This window comes from Ixodes scapularis, unplaced genomic scaffold (assembly GCF_016920785.2).
Source record: "Ixodes scapularis isolate PalLabHiFi unplaced genomic scaffold, ASM1692078v2 PGA_scaffold7__128_contigs__length_106722199, whole genome shotgun sequence".
Taxonomy (NCBI): Eukaryota; Metazoa; Arthropoda; class Arachnida; order Ixodida; family Ixodidae; genus Ixodes; species Ixodes scapularis.
Genome location: NW_024609882.1, coordinates 86,425,449 through 86,438,257, shown reverse-complemented (window position 1 = coordinate 86,438,257; position 12,809 = coordinate 86,425,449).

Below are 12,809 nucleotides of genomic sequence, written 5' to 3'. Positions count from 1 at the left end.
CGGGTTAAAATCTCTGCCTTTCCTTCATAAAGCACAACTACTACTACTGGGTTCAGTCGCCCATCTGCATCCTACCGTCGTGCGATCGTGTACCACATATACTGCGTAATGCACGTTAAAGACACCAAGCTAACAGTTGTACAGCACTTTTTTTATAATCTTCAACGGGTAACAACGTCGCCCTACGAAACTCCGGCTCTCTGAAGAACTAACGACTAACCCTGAATGCTCCGTTACATTGCACTTTAATGTGTGTTCGCGTGTTCGCGTTAATTTTTGTTTCTACATCTTTGACTATACGGTTCTTACTTATGAAACAGGCTGCAGTTGTTGGACTACTGGAAAGTATTATATAACTAAGAAAATGGCACGTAAACGCGAAAGACAAAAAAACAAACAAAAAACATACACATAGGCGCACTTTATAAAAATATTTGAAATAATAGATTTGAATATAATTGTGTTTTCAAAGGTTTGAGCGCACCGAAAAGGCTATAAAAGCAAGCTCGATGCATTGGATGATGCGCTTGTTCACTGGAAGTGTAGTTCAGGGCAGTATGCTCGCACTTTTATGTTCCGCTTCGCTCACACGATAAAATCAAAACTCTACTGGTAATGTATTTAGTGAAACAAAGCTACGTTCTGCATATGTGCGAGGCCCTCAGTTTTTGCGTGATTACACGGATGCTTGTTTATCATTATTGTTTTCGTTTCCCAATGCGATTCATTTCGTGCTTTTTCGTGCGCTACATCCATTAGAGACCGAGGTAACCCAGGAGCGTTCTATTTCGCGGATTGTAAAAAAAAAAAAAAAAAACCTATGCAACTTGACACGGGTGCCACAATCAATACAAAATATTTTATAAGCTTCACATGTGACCGCTGGCCTGAGTAAACATTGTTGTTTCTCAAAAACGATTGCGATTGTATGAAATCACGTGGGAAAAACTCGTTCTAAGCACACGACCGTTAGCATGCTGTGAATACTCATATCGGCGCCGAGATGATTGGTAGCTGTCAGCGGATGGAGTTTTTCTATCAACACAGAGCTAGAATGTTTCCTTCTTTCTGTTGTAAGCAAACAGGAGACAACTTCAACCTAATCTTAGAGTAATAAAGTACTATGAACATTCAAACATTACTGCCTGGGCAGTATATGGGTGCAAACTTTAGCTTTTGATGCAAGCTTAACTTTCAATACGCTCAACGCTAGTGTAAAATGTAGCGCTGTTTCAGTCTTAATCAGCGTACCATGCGTGTGCTTACACTGCATTTCATGCAACGTCAAACTCTACCCGTTTGCATCTTTTTTTATTTACGCACACCACTACTTGCGCGCATAATTCACCAAATTAGGACTGGTACTGGATGTAACAAACAAATTACAGTTTTTTTTGTTTTTTTTACCGCAAAAATTAGCTATGCATCGCCTAACGCTCATTCTCCGCCCAAAGGTAGCACTAGGTCACAACCCGATGCCAAAGTTTTATCCCGAGCGGACACCTTATTCAAAAGCTATAAGTGATTTTCTGAAAATTTCAATGAGAAAATGGGGCCCGTTTTTGACTGTTTTCGGTTTCTGGTGCCATTGAGCCCCATGTATTTGAAAACTACGTCGGCCGTTATTTTCCCATTGAAATTTTCAAAAAATCACTTATAACTTTGAATAAGGTATCGGATTGGGCTAAAACTTTGACATCTGGTTGTGACCTCTAGTGCTACCTTTGGGCGGAGAATGAGCGTTTGGCGATGCCTAGTTTAGTCTTGCGGTAAAAAAAATCCTGTAATTTTTTTTTGTGACAGACTGTACATTGCTTAGACTATATGCAAAAGCTATCTATCCGCAGACCCAGAATCTTTGCCTTACCAGTCATGCATTTATCACTGGATTCGTATTAAAATTAATTATTATAATTTATTGCTGTGAGTAAATTATTAACCTCGGCATTTTTTTATTGTGACTCCAACACCAGTCCTGCTTTGGGCTTAACAAACTCAACATCTAAACCTGAGTGTCATTTTTTGTGTTTTCCAGCCTCGTGGTTTTGGTTAAACTAAACACCCAGCTACCTAAATGAGACACCTGACCGCCCAAAAAAATAGTTAATTTGTTTTGATATTTTAGGTAGCTAATTCCTCAAGCTAAAATTTTGGAAACCCATGTCTATCACGTCATCACGTTTTGCTGGAAATCCACGAAGAGCAAAACACATGCACGACAAAAGGGCCGGCCCGTCTTATTGCCGCCCGCAGAGCCGAGAAAGCAACGCTCGGTCACGGACTTCTAGAAGACTCGCGTTCATTCTTGCACCAGACTTAACTTTCGCCCTGCTTTCTTGTTCTCGAAAGTGCCAGTTCATCCTCGCCCCGAGCACGTGATGCTCGAACTTTCTTTGCCGAACTTTCGAGATAGCGACGCACTGTAGATAAGCAGCTGCCCGCGACATTGTCGAGTCAGTCTCGCTCTCGCTCTCTGTTACGCTGCCGAATCGCCGCTTGGTTTCTGCTGCCGGCCTCGACGCTCTTTCTTTACTTTTTTTGTTTGGCACAAGTTCGCCGATAAAACCTTTATTTTTCAGTTCACTGTTCGTCCTCTCGTCACCTTCATTCGTGACAATATAAATCTGATCACATTGAAATATGTGTAATTGGCCTCTGAAATATGCAATAGGCGGCGCACGGGCAATTTCATATTTTTCAACGCGTCGGTGGTTTCGTTATGCAAGTGTCTCGCCATTTGGCTCAGGACAATTTTCGCGTTTTGTTCTGCCCACATTTGCTGGAGACGTGAGCTCGGAGCGTAGGTAATTGGCCCCCTTGCACGAGAACTGGCGCAGCCGTGTGCGTTCCAAAGAAAGCTCGTGCAGAAAAGAACAATCCAGGGACCAGGGATGTCAAATTCAGGACATAGAAATATACCCCACTGTATCGAAGCGCCGTCACGCACGATTTCTCGCATTGATGTGCAGGCCTGGAAGGCGATCCCACTGCCATGTATTGGTTCAAACTCACCCTAACCAAAGGTGGGGTTGCACCTTCAACAATTTCCGCGGCGCTTCGATTGGCAGTTCTTTGTTTTAAATATTTTTGTGGTAAAAATTGTTATCTTGAAGACAGTTCAAAACAACATTTGTTTTATAAGCCCTCGGCTTCTTTAATATATTTCTGAGTGAGCGGTGTAAAACTATCAACTTTTAGTGTTCATGTTGGAAGTATAAATTAGAAGCCTGTAGCAATATTTACTCATTCACTACTTAAGTAATTAACCTATTAGTGTAACCGCCTGGCCGAGAGTCCCCAAGAACATATATATATATATATACATATATATATATATATATATATATATATATATATATATATATATATATATATATATATATATATATATATAAACATATAGTAAATATATTCTCACAGTTACTGTTAGATACGTACTCTGCGATTTTTTTTTCAAAAATTAAAAGACGGCTTGTAGCTACTCAAGATGGCCGCCATGTAAACGAAACCTGCAGTAGTATTGCCAAAAGGCAATATTTCAGGGAGGATCGATAGCGACTCTGAATCGCCTAATTCACGCCTACAGGGATGAAGGCAGACTTAGAGCCTCAGAATACGTCCCCTTTAGCTGCCAGAGTAGCGACAAGACGCAAAATGACCTAGATGCACAACGCCAGAAGCGCCATAGTGATTACCACTTAAGGCCTGAAGGTTACCATGGTAACTGAACTGCTAACAACGCCAGGCGGTCTCTTCATTGAGACGTGGTTACGTCTCAATTTTGCTTTGCCATGGAAGCTTAGCATTGCACGTACTTGCACCAGCAGAGGAAGTTCAAGTATCCTCGCTCTAAGTTGTGAACAACTTCCGCCAAGCGGCAATACCCAAACTTCCCGCCGCGAATACAGTTACTCTAGGGTAACCCTTCAGCCAGCGCCACCTACACGCGCAGTCTCGTATCCGCGTAAAACCAAGCAACAGCAGAGAAGAAAAAGAAAGGAGGCTACAGGCGTGTTTAGAAAGGAAAAAGGGGGGAACAGAGAGTCGACGCAATTTTTTTTCTTTTCTCTAAAGATCAAAAAAGAAAGGAGACCTTCCGTGTTTCCGGATTTTACCGCTGGGCATTTGTTTGGTGTTGCCAGGGGGAGCCCCTTAAAGACCCTTCACAGAGCCGTTTATACTGAGAGAGTTTGGCCGATGGGCGGAGCTTGTTGGCCGCTAGAACAAGCGGATTTCGCGATAACACAATATGGCGTTACTTCTTTGTCTTGTTCATTCCTGAGAAATCGCGTAGAGTTCCTATGAGTCAGGGCCACAATATGGCGGACGGAAGTAGTCATCCCCCGGTTGTCAGACTACGCTGCTGTGGTTGTCAGACTGTCAAAATCTCCTTAAGAAGGCCAAACTCTCTCAGTATAAACGGCTCTGACCCTTCATATTTCAAAAGTAGCGCAAGGCAACGTTATTAGATCCAACCACTGATATCTCGACCCAACTCAGTTCTGGAACTTCGCTCCGGAGGGGGGGTCGCGCGCTCCGCATTAATACTCGCTATCATCATCATTGACGGCGCGCTTGTGGCCGTTGCATCTGGCCTACTGAGCTTATGGATGTTCGTGACACTTTTTCTGACAGTAGCAGACTACAAAAAAGCTCCAGGTAGGCTGAGAATCAGGCGTGCTGAACTTAGCTCGTCCATCAAATCAGCGTGTCCAAGATAATAGCGGCGACAGAACGAAAGCAATGCCCCCAACGCAATTGAAGCGTTCGAATACTTACGCTCGTATTGGTGTGCTGCGATCACGGCCAGCAATGGAATTGCCTTGGTAAGACGGCACATCTACTATTACAGCATGTACAAACTTGCCCTGATTGCAGCCACCGGATTGTGGCCCCGACGAATTTTGGTTGTTTGAAACGCTTCGCGCTGTCAGCACACCTAAGGCAGCAGCATTTTACAATAATGAAAACCGTATGCCATCATGGTCCTACCGCTTATCATGCTCAAGCTGTATTTTTACTGGCGAAAGGGCGAAAATCAACCGTAAACCATGCTGGTCGCCGAGGAGTCGGGTTGGGACTCGCAAACAGTTGCAGAGGTTGGCAGCCGCGGAGTAGTAGCAGACGAAAATGCGCGGATTAATGCGCCGGCAGCACACCTCGCCGCAAAAGAATCGGACACGGTTTCGGACTCCCTCCAATGTACAGCGTGTATGGAAAGTTCCGCAACTGAGTTGATATAGTAACAATGGCGCAAGGTGCGTCAATGCATGAGGAACGTGCAACCTGCAGCCCTTGGGAAGATCATGGCTAGAGTCACTAAATGAGCAGTGGCGCGCGGCACGTGCTTCGAGCATTTCTACAACAATGCATGCCCACTTTTCCCAGGATAGAGGGGATTCGGAGCCCCTGCCCGCGCCTGTTTCTTTAATCATTTTTTTACCTTTACACCGCCACGTTCCTCGGCGATTTTACAGGCTTTCTAGAATAAAGGAGGCTATGGTTTTTGGCTCGTGCTCTGGGACAAGTTATCTTGGCAATGCAGCCAAAGGTGCTGGCACGCCTTCCCTCTCCCATTTAGAGTGCGGATTAAAGCTGTGCGCGTGATGTTCTCCTCTCCTCAAAAATGCTAAGAAAAATTGTCTCGAAGCATATAAACTATCGTGCCACATCTGTCTGCTGATCTCGCCAGGAGCACCTGGGGCAAAAAAAGAAGGAACGATGGCAGACATTAGAATATTTATGGCAGCGTCCTGCATTCTTTCGGGTAAGCACCTTTCATATACTTCGTGCCTCAGAAGTTACATTTTATAAGGTCACGTGAATCTAAATTCCATCTCAAGACCGCCACCTTCTTCGCTGATCAATGTGGAGCTCGAAATAAATGAGCCATTTCTTCTCGCCATCTCCGCCGCATTCGCATGTAGCGGTGCCTAGACGCTCGCAAAGCGGTTGCGATCGCCGTTGTGTAATTATTTAAATTATTTTTCACACCCGTTTGAGGACAAAAACGGGCGGGTCCGCTTTGCAGTTGCAATACATAACTTTCATTTACCTCCTATCAGCGGCCATTGGGAAGAAGCTCGGTGCTACACGCGTACACTTTGAAGAATATATTTCGCACCACCACATTTGTTTCTCATGACAGAAACGAGCAGGAATTACTCTTTGTACGCCGTAATGACGTCTCAGGCAAGACACGTGTGTGCCAAGAAGCTGAGGAGACGAGAGTATGCGGGGACACCAGAACGCCCAGCTCTGGTTCGAATGACTATACCAAGGGGGCTATGTTGCGCTTTTTGGACTCCCAGGAGACTTGGAAGAGGGAAGTGACGTCAACAACACAGCAAACGCAGATTGGATGTTGACAGAAGAAAACGAAATCAACACCCAATCTGCGTTTGCTGTGTCGTTGACGTCACTTCACTCTCCCTAGTCTCCTGGGAGTCCAAAAAGCGCAACGTAGCACCCCAATGCACTCGTCGAACGTGTTGGAATGTGCGAGCCGGCTTTCCGCGTTCTAACACGTTCGGGACCAGAACTGGGACAAATGCATTGCATTACATCCTGCTCCCGATAATACAATGGCCTGGGCGAGGACAGGTTTGGCGCCACTTGAATGGCTGGAGGACCAGCAACCTTGTGTTTTTCCGCATTGAATCGAAAGTGGTAGAAGGCGCCACCTACTGCCATGGAGGTCGCGGTTATCAGACATTCGCTGCCGGTGGCGACGGGCGCGACGCAAGCCGTTTCCTCGACGCAAGTGTTTGCTCAGTATTTATTTTATTTTATTGACAGAATACCTACATCGCCTCGTGGGCATTATCGTAGGGGGGGGGGGGGGGGGGGGGGGGGGGGATCACGATCATCACACGTATGTGTCGTGGCTTGTTCTCGAAACGTTTTTAGAGCACAGAGGTGTTTTTTTTCTGCGCGGCGAGACGTCTAATCCACCAGGGGAGAAAGTGGCGCAGTAGGCGCGCCGTCTAATGCGAATGAGCAGGGTAGGATGTATTCCCCCTAGTACAGTATTTGCCCCACCCAACGAGGTAGAGGGGCTTAGAGTGATAAACTGGGGTTCCGGTCTGCAATCGAAAGTGACCCCTATAAGACGGCTGCCGTTGTACGCAAAGTTGACCACTCGGCACATGACCGAACCAAATGCGTGACGTCACAGGAAAGATGGCAGCGCCCATGCAGCGGCTGGCCCCAGCTGGGCCGGAGCTTGCCGGATGCTTTGTTGGTTGTCGTTCGTCTCGGCGAGTTGATTTCAGACGCAGAAGCCGTCATATGAGGCCAGTCGACAGCGACTTCAGAGTTCAGCGTGGTGTCTGACGTACGTACAAGGTGAAAATACGGAGGAACGGTGTGCATATCGCTGGTGACCGACGGCGATAGTGCCACGGAAGAGACAATCTGCCCTACGTTGCTCGCACCTCGGATTGAATCGGATACCGCTAGGATAAAATTTAAGGCGACGTTTCTGTGCTCTCGTTGACCATCGGAACCTTCGAGATATGCAGTAAAGCGTGTTAGAAGAGGAGGAAGGAACGCCAACCAAAAATAAAAATGAGCCCAACGTTTCGAAACCTGCTTGGTTTCTTCTTCAGGGGCGACTGTGTGCGCGAGGAGCAAGTGGTCTTTTTTTATGGCGGTGGACGTGATGTTTTCGCGATCGTAATGTGGCTGAGCCCGCTGACGTAAGCCGACGGTAAAGCGCCAAGCGACCGTCGCAAACATCGCTCCATCGCCATGTTTGAGAATCACTTAGATTTCACAAGCACTTGCCGGGACCTACACGTCGTACCCCGAAGCCTTTGCCTCAAACGCCTTGTCCACACGCGAGAAGGAAACCAAATCATCGCACAGGCAGAACACCGTTTGGTTAAAGCTCGCATCCACGATTGTCAAGCCACGCTAAAGCGAAAAAGACTAGACCTCTTTTTTTATTCGTCGGCAACTAGAACACCGCATCACAAGCCTATTTCCAGCACTTCAGACTTTCGCCGACAGTGTCGCCTCCACTTCCGCAGACAAGCAACGAGTATCTCAGAGGGAGAAGCTTTTGAGACTGAAGAAAAAAGGCGAAGCACTGCACAGCACTGATTCCACTAGGTTTGTTACGAATATCTCCTCCAGGCAACTAACCCCGTGCGAGGTCAGTGTGTTGGCGAAGGGTTACGGTTTCAACATGACCACGACAAAACCCCCTTTGCCAAAAATGGTTGCAAATATCGAGGACGGCATCTTGCACCTAGATCCAAGTGCCCGAGACCGAGTCCGGCAGAAGGTGATCGGCATCCTATCGAAACTTCCACGTCGTCAACAGCCTAACCTGCCACGGGAAGAGATAGCAGCTCTCCGGGAGCTACGAGGAGACACAAACATCGTGATTCTACCCGCGGACAAAGGAAACTCGACTGTGGTCCTTGACCGGGATGCCTACGAGAATAAGATTCAGGACCTTCTTGACAGCTCTGCCTATGAAAAGCTCAGGAAAGACCCGACATCACAAGTTCAGACAAAACTGAACAATATCCTTTCTGAAATTTTTAAGAAGTACCCTGAGGCGCGGAGCCTTCATCTGCGGCTTCTTTGCAGGAATGGGTTTGCGCCCGGTTTCTACGGTCTTCCTAAGGTTCATAAGCCTAACGTCCCTCTCCGGCCGATCGTGGATTTCACAACCTCACCACTTCGGGGATTGTCGAACTACCTCCACAGCACTCTCTCTCCTCTCGTTGGAAACACAGCGACCTATGTGCGGAACACCGGGCACTTTGTGGAACAGGTTGCGCAACTAAAGGTAAACGATGACGAAAGCCTGGTGTCGTTCGACGTCGTCTCGCTCTTCACCAGCGTGCCGGTTCCCCTGGCAGTCACCACAACCAGAGCTGCCCTCGAGGGAGACAAGAAGCTGAGCGAACGGACCAGCCTTACGGTGGACGAACTGTGCCGCCTGCTAGAGTTCTGCCTGGGGAGCACCTACTTCAGCTTTAAAGGAGAATTCTTCAAGCAGACCAGCGGAACCGCAATGGGCGCATCCATCTCCGTCACCACGGCCAACCTGACAATGGAAGCCATTGAACATCGCGCGCTGGAGTCTTTCACTGCACGCCCTAAAGTGTTTTTACGGTATGTCGACGATTGCTTCTGCATTATGAAGAAATCAGAAGTGAACAACTTTTTGGCACACTTCAACTCCATCGAGCCGGCCATCCAGTTCACCGTTGAAACTGAAAAGAACGACGCCCTGCCGTTTCTTGACGTGCTGGTCAAAAGACAAAAAGATCAATTGGAATTCACGGTGTACAGGAAACCGACACACACTGGGCGCTATCTCCGATTTGACTCAAATCACCCTGCGAGCCACAAGGCGTCGGTCGTCCAGACACTCCTGTCCCGAGCGAAGTCTATTTGCTCGTCGGAGGACTACAGAAAAAAGGAAGAAGGAACCATCATCTCCGACCTGCTAAATAACGGCTACACACGCAGTTTTATTCAGCGAATCGCTCGTCGTCAACGTAAATCTGATCGACGCCTAAGACCAATCGGCGAAACACAAGAAATCGCACATCCCCGCTCAACCACGCGCATCTGCGTCCCTTACATGAAGGAAACCAGCGAAGCGCTCGCGCGTGTGCTGGCAAAAGAAGGCATCCAGATGTCCCACAAACCAGTGTCAACGCTTGGACACCTGATGCCCCGGCCAAAAGATCGTCCCCTAAAGGAAAGAGCGCAAGGCGTTATTTACCAGATTCCTTGTGCGGATTGCCCTGCCACATACATCGGCGAAACCAAAAACTTTAAAGAAAGACTTCGCCAGCACAAAACCGACGTGCGAAAATTCGATCATGAGCGCAGCGCGGTTGCGGAACACAGTGACTCGAATGACCACCGCATTGACTTCGACGACACACGTATCCTCGACATTGAGACCAATTCCCGGCAAAGGCTCTTCGTCGAGTCATGGCACATTCAAACCACACCGCAAAACATCAATCGGTCGCTTGGCGCTTTACCGTCGGCTTACGTCAGCGGGCTCAGCCACATTACGATCGCGAAAACATCACGTCCACCGCCATAAAAGAAGACCACTTGCTCCTCGCGCACACAGTCGCCCCTGAAGAAGAAACCAAGCAGGTTTCGAAACGTTGGGCTCATTTTTATTTTTGGTTGGCGTTCCTTCCTCCTCTTCTAATTGTTCTTACCCAACCAGGCAGATTTCTGCCAAATGTTTACTTTCAAGTAAAGCGTGTGCAATATCTTTGGATACACGGTTTAGTGACGGAAATTGCGTGAGTCGTGCTTGGCAGTGTGGAATCGTGGTGCCGCTTTGTTCAAATGCCCGAAGGCTCACTTTGGTTGTGCGGTGCACCGGAGAGCTGCCTTGCCGCTTGTAGTTCCTGTGCCGTGCTAAATGATACTGTACTGCTTCCCAAATTGTTCCGGCGTAGACATGCACTTTCACGGAGCACAGGTGTGCGGCGCGCCGAAGCTGGTAATTCCGGTACCGTGCTTTATGCGATGCTGGTCTGCCTACTAAAGTGTTCTGGCATAGACGTGCACCTTCAGGGAGCACAAGTGTTGTAGTTGGTATTGATTCCGCTGGTCTGTCGCACGCTTCGTCGACACCAAAGCTTCATCAACACTCGTTACGCGAATTGCAAGCTGTATTGACATTTCATCACGCGTGTTACCTACCCAGTCCACCTATTCACGCCGCTTTGCGATGACAATCTGCAGCGGCTCATTACCACAAAAGCGGTCTCGCATCGATTTCAGTTGAGCTCGTCCACGGCAGTCGCCAGACCCCGAAGGAGAGGATTTATTCGGACAATGCCACTAAAGCAGTGCAGCTTCTTCAGTGGTCAGGATAGACTCTTTTCTGTCTGTTTTGTTATATTGTCACGGTTGCTTCCTCCAGTCCTATTTTCTGTCAATATTTACTATTCTGGAAAGTTCCAGGCCATGCTCAGCTGTCATTGTATGTCCTGGTGGAGGTGCTGCGCACTTTACCCATAGCCCTTCACTCTGTGTGTACCCTGGCGGCTCCTCAGCCGAGTTGCCCAATAACAAGACACGGGTGGCACATTATCCCGAGTCTTAAACCCCCGGCGTGCCGTGAACCAAGTCCTATCCCGAGCCCGGCAGAAAAACCGCAAGACGAGCGAGTGCGACAAGGACGAACCTCGAAAATACACCACGAAGAACTTGAAATCCAAGCCAGTCGCCGCTACCAGCAAGAACCACCGCAATTAGGTCTTTTGCCAGAAAACAACGAAGCTGACGAAGCCAACAATGACAAACCTGTAGCAGCAAACCACGTCCGCTCCCACCACCGTCTGCATGCCCGTCGCACCTCGCACTCTGATGCCCTTTCACGCAAGATGCATAAGACGTCGAGGGCTGGATTGAACAATATGTCCATGTCGCCCGCTACAGTGGGTAGATAGACAACTAGCTCCTGCAGAACCTATACTTCTCGTGGAAAAAACTGCGAGGCACTGGTTTGAGAACCGCGAATCCTCCTTAACGTCCTGGGAAGTTTGCAAGATAGAGCTGAAGTGCATGTTCATCAGCCAACATTGGCGAGAGAGAGCCGAATTTCTGATTCTGTCCAGGACATGGCCCTAACGAGAGCGTCACCACCTTCGTGGAGGATGTTTTGCTTCTGATCGAGCACACGCCAACCCTGCAGATGCTACAGAAGACAAGAAGCTAAGAATCCCATGTTCCTCATATGAGGGACAACACCTTCAGCAGCCTTGTCCGCAACCGCACGACAACAGTCGAAGGCATCATTAAGAACCAGCGCAAGTAGACAGTTATTCAAAATCCAAACACACAAAAAAATACTCACACAGCGCTGAACTATCAACTGAATTGTATTTCAAACTTCCTCTTCTTCGACCCCAAGGAATAGGTTGCCAAGGAAGAAAAGGGGAAAGACAAGGCAAAGGGGGGAAGGCAAAAGAAAAAGAAAAGGAAAACAGATGAATAGAAGGCAAAGAAAAGGAAAATAAAGGAGAATAATACTAGTACATCAGAGTCCAAGAGTTACAAAAATTACAAAAATAGTTACAAAATTAATCACGAACAGGTATAAGCCGGTGATATGCTGGCCTACTGTCGACTACACACTCGGCGTAAATAGTTTGAGTGATGCAAAAAGTCCAAGAGTTACAGAAATTAGTTGTTAAATATTATATAAATTATTTATATTATATATATATATATATATATATATATATATATATAAATAAATTATAGAAGCGGAGAACATTGCAAGACGAGAAGCCCAGTGCGTTAGCACTCCGTCCTTAGCTTTATCGGAGAAAGAACTACATTATTTAGACAGAAGGTGTTTAAGACAGTAAGCCAGTATAACCTTTGATTTTTATTTACATCTGATATTATTTAAAAACTAATTTCTGTAACTCTTGGACTTTTCGCATCACTCAAACTATTTACGCCGAGAGTGTAGTCGACAGTAGGCCAGCATATCACCTGGTTTATACCTGTTCGTGATTAATTTTGTAATTATTTTTGTAATTTTTGTAACTCAGGACTCTAGTGTATTAGTAATATTCTCCTTTATTTTCCTTTTCTTTGTCTTCAATTCATCTGTTTTACTTTTCTTTTTCTTTTGCCTTCCCCCATTTGCCTTGTCTTTCCCCTTTTCTTCCTTGGCAACCTATTCCTTGGGGTCGAAGAAGAGGAAGTTTGAAATACAATTCAGTTGATGGTTCAGCGCTGTGTGAGTGTATTTTTTTGTGTGTTTGGATTTTGAATAAATGTCTACTTGCGCT